Source organism: Triticum dicoccoides, chromosome 1B (assembly GCF_002162155.2).
Source record: "Triticum dicoccoides isolate Atlit2015 ecotype Zavitan chromosome 1B, WEW_v2.0, whole genome shotgun sequence".
In the NCBI taxonomy this organism is placed as follows: Eukaryota; Viridiplantae; Streptophyta; class Magnoliopsida; order Poales; family Poaceae; genus Triticum; species Triticum dicoccoides.
In genome coordinates this window covers 698,739,626-698,746,303 of record NC_041381.1, presented here as the reverse complement: position 1 = coordinate 698,746,303, position 6,678 = coordinate 698,739,626, and positions in this window count along the sequence as shown.

Genomic DNA, 6,678 nt, shown 5'->3' with positions numbered 1-6,678 from the left:
TGCTGGACCTCGCGGACCCGAGCCTCCTGCTTCTCGCGCGCGGCGCGTTCCTTAGCCACTTTGTCCTCGGCCTCGGCCAACACCTTCTTGAGGGCCGCTACTTCGGTCGCGGCCCCTAATAAAGTGCATGACACTTCAGTCAGTACGAACTCTTCATCCCTCCCAAATATAAAGCACTAGTTAGTCCATACCTTGGCTGTCCTCCAGTTGCTTCCTCACGAGGCCGAGTTCTTCCTCGACCCACTCCAGGTTCCGCGTCAAGCCGGAGACCTCCGCAGTATGAGCGGCAGCGGCTAGCAGCGACGCCTGCTTATTCACACAGACATTTTATGTTAGACTCTTGCGAAAAATATTTTGATCCTATGTTTGGTTCTTCTTTCCGAACACCGAACAGAGCATCAGGAGCTACTGTCTACAAGGTGATATTCTTTTACAACTATATTACTTACCTCAAAGCCTGTTAGAAGGCTAATACAGGTTTCGGTCAATCCGCTTTTGGCGGACTGGACTTTCTCAATCACCGTACTCATAAGAGTACGATGCTCTTCCATAATGGAAGCGCCTCGTCGCGATTCCAGCAATCTGTCCGGTGCCTCTAGATGGACAGAGGTCACCGACGGAGGCGGCTTGCCCCTCTTGTTCGGGAGAGGCTGCCTGCCCAAATCCGGAGCCACTTGGGTCTCCGGAGCTGTATCTGGCTGAGGGACGAACTGGACTCAGCCCCCACCGTCGGGGTCTGTAGGGGTCTTTTCCCCCATGTGCCCGGCAACTGGACCTCCTTCCTCCGGCATCACCGGAACGGCCTCCCCTTGGCCCGGTATCCTTCGGGACAACACATCGGTGTTGTCCGCGGCCTTGTGGGAGGTGGCCGTTGGAAGGGACTCGATGTTCATCGCCGACGGATCCAACGACCCCTTCGAAGAGGAGGAGAGCTCGATTTTGGATCGGGCCGGACTGCAGATGCATGGTCTAACACATTAAAAAACGATAAAGTGAAAAAACCAGAAATATTACCATGTCCGGATACTTATGACTTGGCCAGGGGCTTGACTAAGGATGACAATTTTATTCATGGACATGGATACCCGTGGATACCCGACCCGAATGGATAGGGTTTGGGTACATTTTTATGCCCATGGGCAGCACCCGAACCCGACCCGATTACTCATGGATAGGGCATGGACATAATTATGTATCCGTGGATATACCCGAACCCGACCCGATGGTATGACATGTATGGAAAAATTTGATGATCCCCATATCTTCTAATGATTTTTTATTATAAAAAATGAGAAGTAAATTGCACAGTCCCTCCCGATTCCCACCGTAACTTTACTCCACCACCTCTTCTCATTCTTCTATCTCCTCGTTAAACGACTTGTTAAGCTTCATCTTCCTCGCCTTGTCCTATCCTCCCGCTGCTCTAGATGCAGTCGTCGGCGCCACCAGCCTTTACCTCTACATATGGTGTAGGCATGCAGCACTTCAGCACCCAACGCCACTGTCCAGTAGGAGCCCAACTCTATATCCCCTCGACCCTCCATCTCGGATTCTCCTGGGACGCACGGGTACGGCGGCTGGCCGGCGCAAGTCTCTGAACTGGGATGCAGAGCACAGCGACGCGGAGCAGCGCGACGCACGAGTATCGCTCCGCGCCGGACTAGGAGCATGGCAGCACGTGAGTGTAGAGAGACGGGCGCATACCAAGAAGTGGATCATGACCGTGCTGAGAAGGTGATGAACACACCGAATAGTCTGCATTCAGGGTAAGTTTTGCTGTTTCCTGAATCCTCTCATGTATGTGTGGTGTTCCTGTACGTGGGTGTCCAACATGAGCATGTAGCAACTGGAGCAGTAGTAATTTTTCTATGTGTGGTGTTCCTACTCGTTCCCAAAATCCCCGAATCCTCTCAGAGTCTCAGGGTAAGTTTTTCTGTGTGGTATTCCTGCTTGTTCCCTGAATCCGCATGTATGTCTGCAAATTATTTGTTTCAATTTACAATAGTAAATCGAGCAGTAGTCAAAAAATTCCCCTGAATACCTCTCATGTATGTCTGCAAATTAAGTTTTTCTTTCAGTTTTACAGTAATAGTTGGAGCAGTAGTAATATTTTTGTTCCATGAATCCCACTCCCGTATGTCTACAAATTAAGTATTTCTTGAAGTTTACATTACTAACTGGAGCAATAGTAATTTTCGATGAATCATTCTTATGCATGTCTACAAATTAAGTTTTTCTTATAGTTTACTGTACCGATTAGAAGAGATTTATAGAGTTAGGTAGTTTTCATTGGTTACCAAATGAGCATTGTTCAGATTTTGAACATGGCGTGATCTGTAGCTATGTATGTTAATTAGCAATTAGGTTTTACCACGTCGGTGTATTTCAATCTAGAGAGCTACGAATCATTAAGATTCATTAGAATCTGACTTGTAATCTGGGCAGATCTACATTAGTCCCTAAAAGAAGATATGGCAAAAAATAGCTTCGGTTTGTAGTTACCATTCAATCCAATCTAGAGGTCACAATCTTTCCAAATTTATATAGTTCAGACATTATGTACCATGGCTCTCCTTAACTGAACTGGAGATTTTTTTTTTTTTGCATGTATAGCTCAATAGCTTCTCATGATGGAGCACAAGGCCCTGTTGTGGTTAGCTCTGGAAATGTTGACTCTGCTGCTAGCTCAAATTCTAACATACAAGCTATTGGTGGTGTGGGAGCATCGCAAGGTCTGGCTGGCAATAAGAGAAAGCTCTCACATCAGTCGTATGGGAAGGTAATTTTGACAAAAAAAATATTGATAGAGAATGGAAAGTTGAGTGCATGTATTGTCATAAACTTCGTACTGCAAAATGAACCAGTGGCACTTTAGATTTGAAGAGCCACATGAGCTCTTGTGGTGCTAGGCATGCACCAATAGGCCCAAAGCAACAAAAGTTAAGAAAGGTTGATGATGGAAACGCCAATTTGGAGAATATTATTTTTGATCAAGATGTGCCCTCTATGTATGGTTGATCATTTCAAAAAAATTGTTCAGCATTACAGCCAATGTTTAGAATGGTAGTTATGCTTATTTGATTTTATGTTATTTTGTGAGAATTTGAGAGATTATGTCGCGATCTGCACTTGTACTACGTCATTTGTGAGAATCTAAGAGCTTATTTGATGTCATGCACTTGTGCTATGTCATTTTGTGAGAATTTGAAGCTTATGTGAATGTTGTGCTATGCCTTATGTATACGTGTTGAGAGAACCCGATGGATATCCATACCCGATGGATATTCATCGGGTTTGGACATGGGCATAATTTTACGCCCATGGATTTTTTCGTGGATGGGCACATACTGTCTACATGGACATGGATATGGATTTGATATTGTTCAACCCGAACCGAACCCGATCCATTGCCATCCTTAAGCTTGACCCTGGGCTCCCACTCCTCGCTGTTGTTGGTGGCTGCGGCGGAGTAGTCCGGAAGGGAGATTTTTCCCTTCTTGGGCGCCTCGGCCTCCCCGTGTGTGGAGGCCTTCCTCTTCTTTTTCCCCAAATAGGGGGTGAACGGGCCTCCTCCTCGTCGTCGTTGTCGTCTCCGACGAAGGAAGGCGTCTCGGCGTCTTCAGACGTCCAAGACACCCTTGCGGCGGAGACCCCCTCTGGTCCCTTTGGCCGCCTTCTTGGTTTTCTTTTCCGGCACCTCATAAGGCGCCGGAAACAACATCTTCGTCAGAAGAGGCGTTTCTAGATCTTCGGGCAGCGGAGCCGGACAATCGATCTGCTCCGCTATCGTTTCCCAGGCCTGAAAGATTGGCATTGCGGCTTAGGCTCCTCCCGCAGATATGCTGACAAAGGATATACCTTGCAAACATAAAAGAACTTACCGGATTAGCCCGACGTTTTATGCTGAGCCCGCGATCTTCGGACGTGGGCGGTGGTACCTCGCCGGCCTTAAAAAGCACTTTCCAGATGTCTTCGTGTGTCGTATCGAAGAGCTCCAGCAGTGCCTGGTGCTTGGTCGGGTCGAACTCCCACAGGTTACAAGTCCGGATCTGGCACGGAAGAATCCGGCGGAAGAGCATGACCTGGACCACGTTGACAAGCTTGATTTTCTTGTCAATCATGTTCTGGATACACGTCTGGAGCCCGATCACTTCTTCCGCTGAGCCCCAGGCTAAACCCTTCTCCTGCCAGGAGGTGAGCCGCATGGGGACTCCGGATCGGAATTCGGGGGTCGCCGCCCAATTGGCACCGCGCGACTTGGTGATGTAGAACCACCCTGATTGCCACCCCTTTACGGTCTCCACAAAGGAGCCCTCGGGCCAGGTGACATTAGGCATCTTGCCCACCATAGCGCCTCCGCACTCCGCTTGTTCGCCACTCACCACCTTGGGCTTCACATTGAAGGTCTTCAGCCATATGCCGAAGTGAGGTGGGATGCGGAGGCAGGCCCCACACACGACAATGAATGCCGAAATGTTTAGGATGGAGTTGGGGGCCAAGTCATGGAAGTCCAGCCCGTAGTAGAACATCAGTCCGCGGACGAACGGGTGGAGGGGGAACCCCAGCCCGCGGATGAAGTGGGAAAGAAATACCACCCTTTCTTGGGGCTCCGGGGTGGGGATGATCTACCCCTTGGCCGGAAGCCGATGAGCGATGTCTTTGGACAAGTACCCGGCCTCCCGGAGCTTCTTGATGTCCTCCTTCTTGACGGAGGAGGCCATCCACTTGCCTCCAGCTCCGGATCAAGACATGATTGGAGTGCTTTTTGGGCGGAAGAGATGGGTGCTTGGGCGTTGGAGCTCGAGCATGAATGAGCAAAGGAAGAAAAGGGTGTGGGTGAAAGAGGGGAATCCTTATCCCTTTATAAAGGCAGTAAAAATCATGCGCCTCCCCGTTCACCCTAAAACTCGCTTATTTCCCAAGCGCCGTGCTGATGGCACGGTTGGGTTACCCATGCCCGTATTGATGAGAATCCCATGATAAGGGGACACGATCTCTGCTTCGACAAGACGTGACAATGAAACCGCGCCTTGAAATATGGAGGGGCGGGATAAAAAACAGTTCGAATAAAGACCAGGCCGTGGCGTGATGTCACGTTATGAGTTGTCAGCAGATTGGACTCGTGGGATATTATACTCTCTACCGTTGTATGTGGAATTTGTTTTGCAGAGCCGGACACGATTCTTATGTTCAAGATCCACTATGGAGTATTCGGAGAAGGAACCCGCCTTGCAATGCCGAAGACAATCTGCACGCCGGACTCATCATCATTGAAGCCTGGTTCAGGGGCTACTAAGGGAGTCCTGGATTAAGGGGTCCTCGGACAGCCGGACTATATGTGTATGCCGGACTGTTGGGCTATGAAGATACAAGATAGAAGACTTTGTCCCATGTCCGGATGGGACTCTCCTTTGCGTGGAAGGCAAGCTTGGTGATTCAGATGTGAAGATTCCTTTCTTTGTAACCGACTCTGTGTAACCCTAGCCCCCTCCGGTATCTATATAAACCGGAGGGTTTAGTCCGTAGGACGAGAACAACAATCATAACCATATGCTAGCTTCTAGGGTTTAGCCTCTATGATCTCGTGGTAGATCAATTCTTGTAATACTCATATCACCAAGATCAATCAAGTAGGAAGTAGGGGTTACCTCCATCGAGACGTCCCGAACCTGGGTAAACATTGTGTCCCCCTCCTCCTTTTACCATTAGCCTTAGACGCACAGTTCAGGACCCCCTACCCGAGATCCTCCGGTTTTGACACCGACAGCAGGTGCATTACATAAAATGAAAGGCATATGTTTATAAGCAAATGTTCCGAAAGGACAAGTAAAGGTGGTCTTTTCTTGATCAGATTGTAAAATAGGTCTTTGTGAAAAGCCAGAGTATCCATCAAGGAAGCAAAAAATATGTGTACTTAGATAGTCTTTCTAACATTTGATCAATAAAAGGCAGAGGGTAATGATCTTTTCTAGTAGCTTTATTTAATTTTCTATAATCAACAACCATTCTATAGCCCCTGACAATTCTTTCTGGAATAAGCTCATTCTTATCATTAGGAACAACAATAATACCTCCCGTCTTAGGGACACAATGAACATGACTTACCCATTTACTATCAGCTATAGGTAGTCCTGGCCATCTCAGGCCCGGCCCTGTCGGCCCACCCAGGCCCGGCCCTAAAATCGAGGGCCTAGGCCCGATGGGCTTGCCCATGGGCCGGGCTTGGGCCTGAGTTTTGAGCCCACCAGTAGGGCCTAGACGGGCTTGGGCTTGGCATATTGGCATTTTAAGGAAGAGGCCCGGCCCACGGCCCTAAGCCCTAAGGGCTTTTTAGGGCTTTTTACCAGATGGGCCGGGCTTGGGCTTGAAAAGTAGGCCCAGTGATAGGGCTTGGGAGGGCCTGGGCCTTAGTTTTCTGCCATGGGCTTTTTTAGGCCCGGCCCAAGCCCGGCCCGGCCTGGCCCATGGCCAGATATAGCTATAGGATAGATTATACCTGCTTCCAGAAGTTTTAATATTTCCGTTCTTACCACTTCTTTCATCTTCGGAATTAACCGACGTTGATGATCAACAACTGGTTTAGCATGAGGTTCCATATTAATTTTATGCTGACATAGAGTGGGACTAATGCCCTTTAAATCATCAAGAGTATACCCAATAGCAGCTCGGTGCTTTCTT